Source organism: Panulirus ornatus, chromosome 19 (genome assembly GCF_036320965.1).
Source record: "Panulirus ornatus isolate Po-2019 chromosome 19, ASM3632096v1, whole genome shotgun sequence".
NCBI classification, from domain to species: domain Eukaryota; kingdom Metazoa; phylum Arthropoda; class Malacostraca; order Decapoda; family Palinuridae; genus Panulirus; species Panulirus ornatus.
Window position 1 is genome coordinate 66321585 of NC_092242.1, and position 14435 is coordinate 66336019.

The 14435-nt window shown below is 40.5% G+C and overlaps 1 long non-coding RNA gene across 1 annotated transcript in view; it reads right to left on the reverse strand.

Moving 5' to 3' along the window:
* Positions 1–2230: 2230 nt before the first annotated feature.
* The window catches only part of LOC139755293 (uncharacterized), a 270998-nt gene continuing 258793 nt past the window's right edge, over positions 2231–14435 (reverse strand). The window contains exons 2-3 of the long non-coding RNA XR_011714068.1: positions 4129–4209; positions 2231–2435 (exon numbers count right to left, since the gene is read on the reverse strand). This is a non-coding gene — a long non-coding RNA (uncharacterized lncRNA). The remainder of the gene's footprint in view (positions 2436–4128; positions 4210–14435) is intronic.

The following is a 14435-nucleotide window of genomic DNA, read 5'->3' on the forward strand; positions in this document are numbered from 1 at the left end:
AGGTTTGGACCACGGATTCTCAATTACCATATTTAGAATCATCTATGCTGAAATTTTCAAGAAAATCTGTATAAAAAAATCAAGAAAAATCCAAGGCTATACCCTTGCGTTATGCTCAGATTTTAAACTTTTTCAGATTTTAATGAAAATCTGTGTATACATGTTATTCTAAAAGGTGATTAAGTATTTAAAGACAAAAAACTGTATTTCATGATATTAAGGGTTTAATTAACACGAATTGATTATACTAATATTCATATGCTAATTACTCGACTACTAATTATACGAATTTTTACGATCTGACCATAGATTCTAAATTACAATACGTAAAAGCATCTATGCAGAAACTTTCAAGAAAATCTATATTTTCAAAAAAATCAAGAAAAATCCTAGGATATATACTATAGCCTTGCATTTTCCTCAAATTTTCAACACATTCAGGTTTTCATGAAAATCTGTGCATATATGTTATTCTACATGGTCATTAAGTATTTGGAGTCAAAATACTGCGTTTCGTAATATTAAGCGTTTAATTAACACGGGTTAATTATAATATTAATATGCTAATTACTCGACAAATTACTCGAATATTTAGGTTTTGACCACAGATTCATAATCAGCATGCATAAACGCATCTATGCTGAAATTTTCAAGAAAATCCATATTTTAAAAAAAATCAAGAAATATCCAAGGCTATAGCCTTGCATTTTGCTCAGATGATCAACTTTTCCAGATTTTAATGAAAATCTGTGTATAGATGTTATTCTACATGGTGATTAGATATTTATAGTCAAAAGACTGTATTTCATAATAATGAGCGTTTAATTAACACTTGGATTGATTATGCTGATATTCATGTCCTAATTACTCGACTAATGATACGATTTTTTAGGTTTTGACCATAGATTCTTAATTACCATCCTTAAAAGCATCTATGCAGATAATTTGAAGAAAATCTATGTCATCGAAAAAATCAAGAAAAATCCAAGGCTATATTCATATGCTAATTACTCGACTAATTATTCGAATTTTTACGTTTTGACCATAGATTCTGAATTACCATACTTAAAAGCATACATGGAGAGACTTTCAAGAAAATCTATATTTTCAAAAAAAAATCAAGAAAAATCCAAGGCTATAACCTTGCATTTACCTCAGATACATACTCAGAAAAGAAAATGCTGAGAAACAGAAATTTTTAAAGTTGACTTCATTTTACAGCTTAATTAGGTGTAATTAAGAGGATTAAACGTTATTTTAACACCAGATTTGTATTCAGCATGAAAAATCCTTCTTATAATCCTTCTAATAATGAGTTTTCATAGGTAATTTTATTTTCTGAGAAAAATACCCAAAATTGAAGGTAATAGTTACAGTGGCGTATCTAGAGTGTGGCAGGTAGGGTAGGTGCCCTGGGCGTCACTTGAAGGGGGGCGTCATTCACCAGGTTTGTTTTTTGACATATGATACCCAAATGACATTTTTAACTGTTTGGTTTTGTGAGATAAGAAACTCGCCTACTTTTCAACTATAGTAATATTTTGCTACTATCAGTTGCATTACCGCTTCTGCGTTACAATTTTGATCAGTCTTTAAGTCTTTAAGAGTTTACAGAAATTTAAGTTCGGACTAACTCTTCAACAGTTTATAATTACACTGTATATATTTTCATATACATCCACTGTATGTACAATTCTAATCAAGCCAGGGGCGCAATTTCAGTGCTCGCCAAAGGCGTAATTTCCCCTAGATACGCCCCTGCATGGTCATCCATATTCTATGGCCGACTAACAAATAAGTGAACTGTGTGTTTTGGTCATTTCTGAGCCGAAGGAGCACCATGAAACTATGATAATGCTAACCATGGAGCTGTAACAATTCTATCATGAAGCCGTGATAATTCTAAATGCTGATACAGATTCAGAATAATTTCAAAAGGAGTCACAACAACTTCCAAGATCGGTCACGTTCATAAAGAATTGAACACCATCTAAGGTGAGCGTAAGAAGAGTTCGAACCAATGGTTCGATGCACATCTCAGAAAATGGGACTGAATTTATACTTTCATCAGCGCCTGGGAGGAAGGTGATTACACCAACTATTCTAAGTCAAGTTTATAGGAAAGAAGTGTCTGTTGTCACGTGATTCTACAAGAAGGAGAACGGACTGTTTTCAACGACTCCTACAATACATTACGGAAACATAGGTGTTTACTAGACTCTACCTGCTCGTGAAAGGTCACCTTAGTCGAGGCTGTATCATCGTCCGTTGAAACAGAGAACACAACAGTCATCGTCCGTTGAAACAGAGAACACAACAGTCATCGTCCGTTGAAACAGAGAACACAACAGTCTCATCGAGGAACTTCCTGCTTCAAGGGAGTCCATCACCTTCCCTGCTTCTGACTGTAGCGTATATTTAAAGCTGCAGGAGTCCTATAAGAGGGGTTCTGGGGTTATATAAGAATAATAATAATAATAATAATAATAATAATAATAATAATAATAATAATAATATACCAGAAGATATCGGAAGGGAATACAGAGATATGATCCAGCTTACTGACAATAAGCTATACAATCTTAGTATACACCAAAGAACAAGTTCTTTTGCGTAAGCCAATCAATAATGTGGTGTTCACATCATACCCTAAGCAACCGGTGTATGTAGAACTGTTCTTAAAGAAAATACCACTAGACTAGTCATCCATGAGACAGAGTATGAAAATTTGGATAAAGTTTTCTTTTTTTGTGTGTGTGTCAATCTGCACACACACACACACACACACACACACACACACACAGTCACCAGGAGACGTCACACTAACTCGTAGCCACTCTCCCATCCTCTATTGGTAATGTCAATTGCCCAGCGGCACTGGCGAATGATTCCAACTTTCCCCCTGCGTCTCTAACTTCTCAAGTGTTCACGAAGTTAAATGACTCCGCCTCAGTAATTGATTGTTCTCTGTCGCTTAGGACGATCTATTATGGACACTAATTTGCCAAATGCCAGTGTGGTAATGAGGGGGGGAGGGGGTTATATATGCTAGATTTGTTTATCGCCAAACCCATTCCGCATTTACATAGAGGATAAGAATTCATACAACGAGAACTACCTCAAATGTCGCGATGAGGATGCGCATCACTGAACTGAGGATTTAAGGTATATATTAGCAGTGGTTAAGGGAGAGAGAACTTATCCCATTAAGGAAAGTATGGCATGTTAAAAGTTATAAAAAGGGATTAAGAATACATGAAAACACACGCATAGTGAATACTAATGTACAGAGCAAGATGACAAAGGTCAACATGGGTGTTCTCTTATGTATGTCAGCCACGGAGAGCTTCGTTGGTCGAGAGCGATGGTAATTATTACCTATTTTCTTAACGAACGAAAGGAATTTTCGTTTTTCGAATTCGATGATTCTCTGATGTTCGCGGGACAAGTTGGAGTTTAGTTTGTCGTCTACGATTTTCAACGGATGGAGTGAACTTGATTTCGAGTACGAAAATTTCCTGTTCTTAGTGGCTGGAGCGAATGTTAAGTTCGTACAATGCAATATAATTCTCTGTTGCTGAGAGAATGGTAACGATGTTTGATACTACAGAGAAATAGAAATTAATGCCGATGCATTTAAGATCCAGAAATCTAAAAGTCTTTCGAGTCAAAAAATCTTTCTCAAAACACCCACTTACTCTCGAAATAATAATACCTGTCCGTTGTTCCCATAACACGGGGAAATATTCCTATGAAAAAAAAAAAATAGTGCCTTGTATAATTAACCATCTATACCAACCTTCCAAACAAGTTGAAAATGGGGATATTAAAGGAAGAAAAATAAAAAAGATCAGAATTCTCTTTACCAACGTTAAACGGGAATTCATAGAGAGAGATATTATATCAAGAAGATCAAAGCTACAAAACTGAAGACTAAATAAGAGGAAAATAATTGGCTGAAAGACCAAGGTGTACATGTATGACACACCTGACTACGTAGGATCACAATCCCAAGTGTGGGAACAGTTTGGTGTTAATCACGGTATACACACACACACACACACACACACACACACACACACACACACACACACACGATAAAATGCTAATACAGTATAGCCATATTACTTGGATTGATGCGTTTCGCCAATGGTGCCGTCTGGAGACGTACTGCAAGGCTTGTGCAACCACCGCTGGCTGATAACCCCTCTGCAAGACAGAATGAATAAAACACGTTTTAATTCCTGATTCAAATGATAATAGCACATCAACTATCAATGAAAAGAATGGAAAAAAAAAAAAGCTTTTGTAGTGTTAAAAATATATATCCGCGGTTAACTTTAGGTGGGGGGAGGTGGGGTTGGGCTTCTAATTATAAATCAGAGCTAAAAATCATAGGATTTTTGTTAGAATTATAACAAATGTAGAGAAACCTACAAAATGTGTATAGATATAAAACTGTGTGTGTGTGTGTGTGTGTGTGTGTGTGTGTGTGCGTGTTTTACTCTCGGGACAGACATAAACAGACGAACTGGGCGTGATAATGAAAGTGTATCCGTTTTACGTTAATTTCCGGTTATCGCTTTCCTACTGGAAGGCAAAACATGACTAGAAAAGTATTTACATCACCAAATTACGTCATTATGCTGTCCTCTCCTTTCGCCATTGATTCCCGTATCGAGAAAAGTCATGATCGTCCACCCCTGTAGTTTCCATACGTTTTTTTGGTAAATCTTAACAATGCGTCAACTACGAAGACGAGGATATACCGTTAACTCATGGGCGAGTGTTATGACTGGGTGAAATGCAGCCCAAATGTATGCTGATGCCATAACACAGCCCTCATTTTACCTATGAATCAATATACGCATCAAAAACTTAATGCCAATGAATTATACCAAAGCTCGTACAAGAAAATTCGTGGGTTAAACACATCGCAGGAGTCGACCAACATCTTAACTCTTCAAAAATGCCCTCTCAAGATGTTTACATTTCCTGATCCTGGCTAGTTTACTGACAACACCAACCCGCCCAGGGCCCTCGTCAAGCACTCACTGTAATTCAATACTCACGTAGCCATGGCCTGTTGCAAAGATCACGGACAGAATCCACAATATATTCCTCAAAATAAAGTCAACACAACCACTGCCGTACCACAAACACAAATCCACAGCGCTTACGGCATCTACCACACTAATGCCATCTGGTGTCGACGAAAATATTACGCCAGCAACGGCTATAAATTCTTTTGAGTTTAAGGCATTTATCTGTAATTCTGGCTTAGATTTTAAGCCATAAGTTGTTTTCTACGATATGATGATCATTGGTTATCGAATATATAATTCGTTCCCCCTAAAACACAACTGAAAAACACTATATTTCCCAGTCTTGTCGTAACGGGAATGTTTTCAGTGCTCAAGATATCACTCACTCTTCACGACTATATAGCAGTTCATTTTAAAAGATCTGTCTATTTCACACAGTCTTTTACACTCTTAAGTGACAGAGTACTATGAGAGTAACACTTTATTTTCTGAAACATAAATACCATAAATGAGACTATCGCCAATGATAGCTTATAGTTAACCGGAGTCTCTGAGCTTGATCGAAGCGCTTCGAATGAATACATGAATCTGGTTACGGGTACAATATGAACGGTTTTGTGAATCTGTCACAAGAAAAGGGTAGAAATTGATGAATCAAAGTGTTCACATTAATATACGAAGAACTGTCTATCATTCGTGACCTGGCTGATACTTATATAAAGTTCTGACGTCTCCATGTTATGAAATGAATCTTTTAGCACCCCAAATTTCCTGGAACCTCACGACCTTTGGCACCTTTAACTGTCAGGAGTGTGTACGTGCATGAGTTATATATATATATATATATATATATATATATATATATATATATATATATATATATATATATATATATTACTGAAGATGGGCAATGATCGTTTGCCCGTAATGTCACGTTTCAAAATTAAAATGGAAATGAAATGAATAGAGGTTATTGAAGTCGCACTTTATATGAAAAACCACAACGTGTGGTGAGAAAAACTTTGAAATACCAGAAAGCTAATGAATATTAAATATATACTGGCTTTAACCAAGCGTATCAAAAAAATTTCATGCCTACTTACACGAAAAAATTTACAGTCACCGAACTCAACATATCAGAAGACTTCTCATTCACAAGATGCACGAGGAAAATAGTTTGTTTAAGCTCTGTGCTGAAGAAGAAGAAGAAGAAGAAGAAGAAGAAGAAGAAGAAGAAGAAGAAGAAGAAGAAGAAGGTAATCCGAACTCTGAGTCTATTTCTACCACATTCGTAAGTAAGAATCAATCAGCCTTCCTTCCTACCTTTGCCCTGCCCATACTCCCCTAAAACGTATTCCACCTCACCATTAATCCTGTTGCTCCCACCATTTATCTTGGTGACCGCCTTGTATTGAACATTCCAGCAGCTGCTCCCGTGCTGTCACACCCCCACTGTGTCTGTCTCCCTACACACACACACACACACACACACACACACACACACACATACACACCGCTCTTGTACTTGGGTGATATACATATATAATTTCTTTTTTTTGTCTTACCCGTTTCTGCATACTCATCCCAATACATTTATAATTTCCAGAAGGTGTTATTGCAAGGACTCAACTATCTGTTCCGATCAGTTACCCTACAAGGTAATTACGCTGCACAACACTGTCAAATGAATATAGGATTACTATGCTGTTGTCTTGATAATACGGGGGGGGGGGGGGGGATAATGCTTCTTGCACAACGTCAGTGCTAATAATCAATACACAGGAATTCGTGTCTAAGACAATGTACAATATACAGTTCCTCCGCTCATGCATTCGACTTTGGCCTTTATTTACAAGGATACTGTGTAGGTGAAGGCAAAGGTCTGGTCTCAAATGAGAGAGGGAATTGAGTCTCAGGAATGAATATTATGTTCAGCGTCGTCATTCAAATGTACTGGAAGACCTACTCTCTATAAAGGACTGATAGCGTAAAATTGACATCGTGTGCTTACTCACTCTTACACATTCACTCGTTTTCTTACACTATCAACGGAGGTAATGGTTATCTTAAGCGCTTAAAAAAATGCCAAGTTGAGGTACATCCTAAAGATGGGTCAGTTAAAAGAATACCTCTGGCCATTTATGCTTTTTAATGAATGATTAATGAGGTGATTCTTAATGAAAGTTAAGTAAGGATTACACATTATACTCGTCCATCTCGCTGATCTTTAATTGCTTCGTACCTGATTTTTCCAAAAGATTAACCTTTCTGTTATGATCACTTTTTTTCCCCGTCTCTTTTTTTTTTTTTCTTCGTCTCGGAGACCGAAAGAAATAGATGAATAATTAATGAGTGAACCAATCAGAACTTAAGACACTCAATTTCACTAAGCACCTCAACGTAGCCAGGATGTGAATTTGATATTTATTTGATTTTCAAGTTTCTCGAGAGTTGACGTTTATAGATATTTTTTTCCCCTATCATGTCTTTAACCCCTAAACAGAGCCTTTGAAGTGTATCCGTGACGTTTTAGATGCATATAATGACGAACTCGATACGTCTGGACAATGCTTGGTTGCAAGACTTCGTTAACGAATGGAAGGAGACACATAAACGAATAGGAAGGATACACAGAGATATGGATAGAGGACTGACATCCCACTCCTGTCCAGTATATAACACCGCTTTAATTCTGTGACAGTTTCCTTCCCTCTGAAGGGATATCCTCTATTCATTCATCCCCTCTACCACCCTCCTCTACGAGTGAAGCGGGAGGATCACTTCAAAACTACAGCAGTAACCAATTTTGAGGGTGTGCATTTGTTCTCATGGGGAATAGATGCATCAGCTTTATCACAAGTCAAAGTACTCTTGTTTGGGGGGGCAGAGAAACGCACAACGTTTACGGGACATTCCAATAGTGTTGAGGAGGGAGGGGGGGGGGGGGGGGGAAAGATCGGGGAACGGAAGAGCAAAAGGGGAGTGCCATAACCTTTCGTGTTTTGTTTTCTTCATTTTCTGATGAGCCTGACGGCGCGACGTTCGATGGAAATGAGAGTTTCCCCTTCACAAGCAGGATGAACCCATCATTACCGAGGGGGAGAGAGAGAGAGAGAGGAAATATACCTCCTTCATATGTCTTTCCGTGTCGTTTCTTGCCTTCGTAGTATATTCCCGCATCCACCTAATAATTGCCCCGGCCATCTTTCGCCTCCTTTTATGGAACGGATCAGCATCGATTCTGTCTAGACGCTCTGAAAGCTGCGGTCATATTTGCCCCATCTCCTCCCATGTTCCAGGATGGACGAGTCTGTGGCGCGCGCACACACACACACACACACACACACACACACACACACACACAACATCAACAAAAACACACATAAGGATGGGTCAAGAGATGATAAGGGAAGGCGCCCTCATCACACACACGCACACACACACACACACACACACACACACATGCACATAACCACACAGACGAAGAAGAAAAAGAACAGACACACAAAAACAGACTTTCCCCTCTCAGAAGACAATTCTCTCTTTCCCTTTTACCGGCGAGACGAATAAGTTCACCGAGAGACGAGGTAATGGACCTGCCATCTTGAATATCTATGGGCTGAGATGAGCCTTCTGGGTTGTACTGCGTGAGGCAGGTTGTGGTCGTAGGCTACAACCTACCCATACGTAAATTCGTCTTACAAGGTTCAGAGGTACTGTACCAACATACACCTCTTGGCTTAGTTCTTTCCATGACAGATAATAGCTGAACCAACACATCCGTAATTCTACATAAGGTAAAAAGAAAAGAAAAAACAACAACAACAACACATTCTTAATTTTCCATAAGGTTGAAAACAACGAATGCAACACACCCTTAGTTACACGTAAGGTAAAGAACCTAACCAGCACACCCTTAGTTCTCTGTAGAGATGATGTGATCAAAATTCTAGTTCCCTTTTAAATCACATAAAACCATTAATCCCCCCTCCCCCTCCCCCTCACCTAGATTCCTTCTTCATTCTTCTTCTCCTTAAGGTAAAGAATGGTATAACCTCTCGCGAGACATGTGTATGTATATAACCAAATTTCCCTAACGTCCTGTACTAATCGATGACGTAACTATAGTTACCGTTCTGTGACCGATCTAACCCTGGTTTTATGAGAGGGCATCTAAATGCTAACCAGTCCGCCCACAGCCCCACGTAAAGGCTATTGAAAAGGAGATCCAACTCAGCTTTAGGTTTTGGAATGATCGAAGGAGATAAACCAAGCCAGCCGTGACTCTGTGCAAGGTCAGCAGTAGTTAGATAATCATCTTAGGTCATATATCTCCGTAATTTGTTATATAGCCGTCTTAGTTCATATATCTCAGTGTTAAGTTCATATATCTAATTACCTTCTTACACAAACCACTTAGTTCGTCTATCTCATTTCGTATGTCTTAGTTCATGTGTATATATGCACTTTGTCATATCGCCATCATATACACCTCAGTGCTTTGTTATATCTTAACTCGTATCTCTAAGTGCTTTGTTATGCAGCCATCTTAACTCATATATATATATATATATATGTCAGTGGCTTATGTCAATTTGTCGAAATCAGTGAGGAACGCAACACACCAAGAGGCTCTTTAGCATACTGAACATGATATATATATATATATATATATATATATATATATATATATATATATATATATATATATATATATATATATACATATATGCCCCCTGTGTTAACTCGGGCCACGTTATAAGCAGTCGGCTGGATAGGCCAGTTATCACAGCGGTGGTGTCACTTTACCCCAGCCAAAGTTACGACCCATTTACCTCCCAACCGAGACAGAAATCTTGGTAGTAGAAGTTTCGCGACCAGAAGCCACCCTCCCTCTGCTCGCCTGCACCACCCAAACTTTCCTGGTGGGGTTTATTCTGTCGTAGGAGGGGTCTTCTGCCGCCGTAGCGGTTATCTACGGCTTCCGCCCCGGCGTGTGATAAATAAATCAAGATCGTGTGTCGCCGGAGACAAACAACCGCCTGGATCACAGGGAGGGAAAAAGAAAAAGTTCCATCACCCACCCACCAGATCTGGCCCATCACCCACCCACCAGATCTGGCCCATCACCCACCCACCAGATCTGGCCCATCACCCACCCACCAGATCTGGCGCATTTTTTTTTGGGGGGGGGGAGAATTGCCCCCTTTTTGATACCCCTTTTCTGGAGGGTAAAGACGTGAAGCAACAGAAGGGCAGCAGGAGAAACGTCCTTCGACGTTTGCAAGCTTGGGACCCAAGATAAGAATAGTATAGCCTCCCACACACTTGTCGTGTGTTCGTCTTTCCATTAAATGGTGTGTCTCGATACGGACTTCGGTTCGTGACTGAAGCTCTTGATATATATATATATATATATATATATATATATATATATATATATATATATATATATATATATATATATATATATATATATATATATATATATATATATATATATATATATATATATATATTCTAGTCTATGCCAGGTACCCATTTTATCACCCAACCCCAATGGGATGATGAACAGCTGGGTTGACTGTGGACCGACTACCGTCAACCAGGATTCGAACCTTTGTGATCGATCCCGGGCGGCCCTTGAAAGCGTCTCAGTCTTAAAATAGACCAGAAAAGAATAACAATATCAAGTTTCACCACCAGAATCTTGTGATAAGGTGAACTAATAGAAATCTTTTCAATCCCATTATCCAATTTTTTAATAGAATTGAATCTACATTACATGAAATATACATCTGCTTAATTCTTTTTTTTTTAACAATAACCTTTTTCCCTGTTGCTAAAAAAAAAAGACTTGTCCTCTCCTGATAGATGATGTATTTGTGGAGGAACGATGGAGATCTATAATTTGGAGACAAATTTACCACTTCTTTTTTTACACCAAATCTGCGTACAGATACCCTCCCGGGGAAAACTTACGCAGATGTGGCTGCATGACATTATCATATCGTTAGCAATATCTTGACTCGAATGTAAATATCTAATAGACTCTTGTTTCTGTCACAAGACGGACTGAGGATTTCCACTCCCCCTTACATTTTTTTTTTTCTTTTTTTTTACCTCCTCTCTTTCTATTTCCGTCGCCGTAATGGAAGGGTAATTATACACGCGGCGTGATTATACAACAAAATACTGACATTACGTTTTATAATTACATAGAAGGTCGCGGCTTCCGAGGGGTACCAAAACGTTCTTAAGCGTCCAAACTGCCTTAGAGTAACAACAATTAAGTTAGAGGCGAGAGAGTAGACCTACTGATATAAAAACAGGACAGGGATGCATGACTGGTTCAAATGAAGTTGTGTGACCCGTTATACTGATACATATACTTGAAAAATGAGGAACAGACGAAGAAGAAGAAGAAGAAGAAGAAGAAGAAGAAGAAGAAGAAGAAGAAGAAGAAGAAGAGGAAGAAGAAGAAGAAGAGGAGGAGGAGGAAGAAGAAGAGGAGGAAGAAGAAGAAGAAGAAAAAGAAGAAAGAAAAGACCATCTTCATCTCCATGGCACGGAATGTCCCTCCTCGTAAACATATACATGATATATCATTTTGTGTCTTTGCGTGTCTTATTGACGAACACTTTGGCGGCTGGCTGGTAGTAGTAACCCCAAGGAATTCCCTCACCACGGCTGGTAGCACGGAGAGGTTCCGGTGAGCTGAGGAGTGCGGGAGGAGGCAGTGTTCCTGGGGATGTGGTGAGGATGGGAAGGTTATGATAAGAGAGGGGAAGAGGAAGGAAGGAAGGAAGGCAACAGGTCCTAACCCCTCGACTCAGGTGCTCCACTGTGTGTCATTTGATCTTTCTTTGTTAAAAGTGTTGCCGTAAAGTTATCTAGTATGGGACACACACACACACACACACACACACACACACATATATATATATATATATATATATATATATATATATATATATATATATATATATATATATATATATATATATATATATATATATATATATAAGTGTTGTCGGAGAAATCAGTGTGAGAGACTCACAGACACATATAAGTAGAGCTGGGGAAATATCGAGTGTGAGAGACTCACACCAACCCGTATAGCTGGAGAAACACCTAGTGAGAGAGAAGCACACATGCTAATTACTGTATGAGGACAGTCCGTCGGCTCACACTTAGGTCGGCTCACATTCACGTACGTCTCCAAAAAAAAATCTTCGAATATACCCGTTATTTATAGCGTTCATGACGAAGATAGACGGACGTGTGAGGCCGGGATTGTAGTACAGCAGCACCCTTATATCACTGATGCTTTGAACAGGTGATCTTAATAACCTGTAAGTTTCCGAATTTGCATCTCAAGGCTTTAAGTACGGTACCCCGTTGTTAAATCAACAATAACGGCAAGATGCCCCGGTACTAAAGTAACAGGAACAGTAAGGTGCCCCGTTGCTAAATTCACAATAACGGTACGATGCCCCCCGTTGCTACATTAACCATAGCGATAAGACGCCCCGGCCGTTGCCAGGCTAACAGGAGCGGTAGAGCGCCCCATCAGCTACATCAGCTGCAACGGCAAGTTGGGTGACAAGTTTAGCACCGCATAATATTCACCCGTCGTAAACCTTATGATGCATATCTCTCATACCTGGAGTTCTCGCCCTCTTGTTCCTTTCCAGTCTCTCTCTCTCTCTCTCTCTCTCTCTCTCTCTCTCTCTCTCTCTCTCTCTCTCTCTCTCTCAACGTCTTGGGTAATCCCAGACGCCCTCCTGCTGAGAGAGAGAGAGAGAGAGAGACCCCCACTCCCTCAGATTCTTAACTCAAACAATAACACGGGCGTTGAATGAACCAGATATTTGGAATATTGCTCCCTGCTATTGTGAGGGGAGGCGGCGCCATCAAACTTGCGAAAATAAGACGAGGGAAGGAGGAGAGTGGCTGCGGAGGTGGCGTTGTTTTGGAGGTAGCTGCTTCCAGGGCCGGGCACATGCCCTGCTCCTCCTCCTCCTCCTCTTGCCTGGCAAATTAGTGGACACGCCAGACAATGGCCCATTGTTGACGCTGGATCAATAGGGGAAAAATGACAAGAGTGATAGCCTGCAGGGGGGGGGGGGGATGGTAGTGGCTGGAAGGGTGGTAGTGGTGGGTAGTTCTACTGGTGGTAGTCGTGGTGATGGTTAGCGGTAGCAGGGTAGGAAGGGGTGGTGGCGGTGGCGTTCGTGGTGAGTGAAAAATGATGGTTGTGGTGGTGATAGTAATGGTTTTCTGTAGTGGTTTTGATGGTGGTGGTGGTGGTGGTGACGAAGGAAGTGGTTCCAGTGGTGGTGTGTGGTGGTGTGTGGTGGTGGTGACGAAGGAAGTGGTTCCAGTGGTGGTGTGTGGTGGTGGTGTGTGGTGGTGGTGTGTGGTGGTGGTGACGAAGGAAGTGGTTCCAGTGGTGGTGTGTGGTGGTGGTGTGTGGTGATGGTGACGAAGGAAGTGGTTCCAGTGGTGGTGTGTGGTGGTGGTGGTGTTGTGTGGTGGTGGTGGTGGTGTGTGGTGGTGAAGCTGGTTGTCGTAGGGTTGTTATACTGGTGGCGGTGGTGGCCGGAGGTTGTGGTGACGAGGGTGAGGGACATGCTGTGGTGGAGATGGTGCGACTGATGACGTCGAGGCTGGGAACGACCAGAAGGGCAGTAGTGGTGATAATGACGGCAGTTTACCTGACGATAACGCCCGAGATCGACCGAGAAAAGGTGGTTGAACTATACATATGATGCCGGAAATGACGTGCTTGTGGTACTTTTGATGACCTCGAGGACGATCGTGGTGAGGGATGGGGGGTCGATGGCATACCTCACGGGGGGAGGTGCTAGACGACGAAGACACCGACCATGAAAAATAGAAATGATGGCGATGATGATGGACCTCCATATTGATCCTCCACACTCCAGGCGGCTGGATCCTGGAACGCCCAAGTGTTTGAAACTCCTGGAGAGAAGACCTGAGTCCTGGAACAGACTTGAGGGGGAACCAGAGTGAAAGTTCTTTTCACTGACAAACTTTATTTTGATCGCCTTTTCTGCGTAAGAAAAGATGAACTGATTTTCTAAAAATACCAGTAGATGCGTATGCTGTTATTACTCCCATAGTTTTAAGAGGATGAATAAACACGTCAGAAACCTGGATGAAGGAGGACATTTGTCCTTCATGAATCCATGAATCAAATCTGTTCTCTGGGCCCCAAATTCTCAATGAGATGTGATTACAGATGTGATTACAGATGCTGCTATGATGAGGGAGCGCGGAGGAATCAATCGTGTAATCCTTGAGGCGGCCGGCTGGATATGATCACGCCTGGAAGAACTAGTCTACTGCACCGTACTTGAGAAC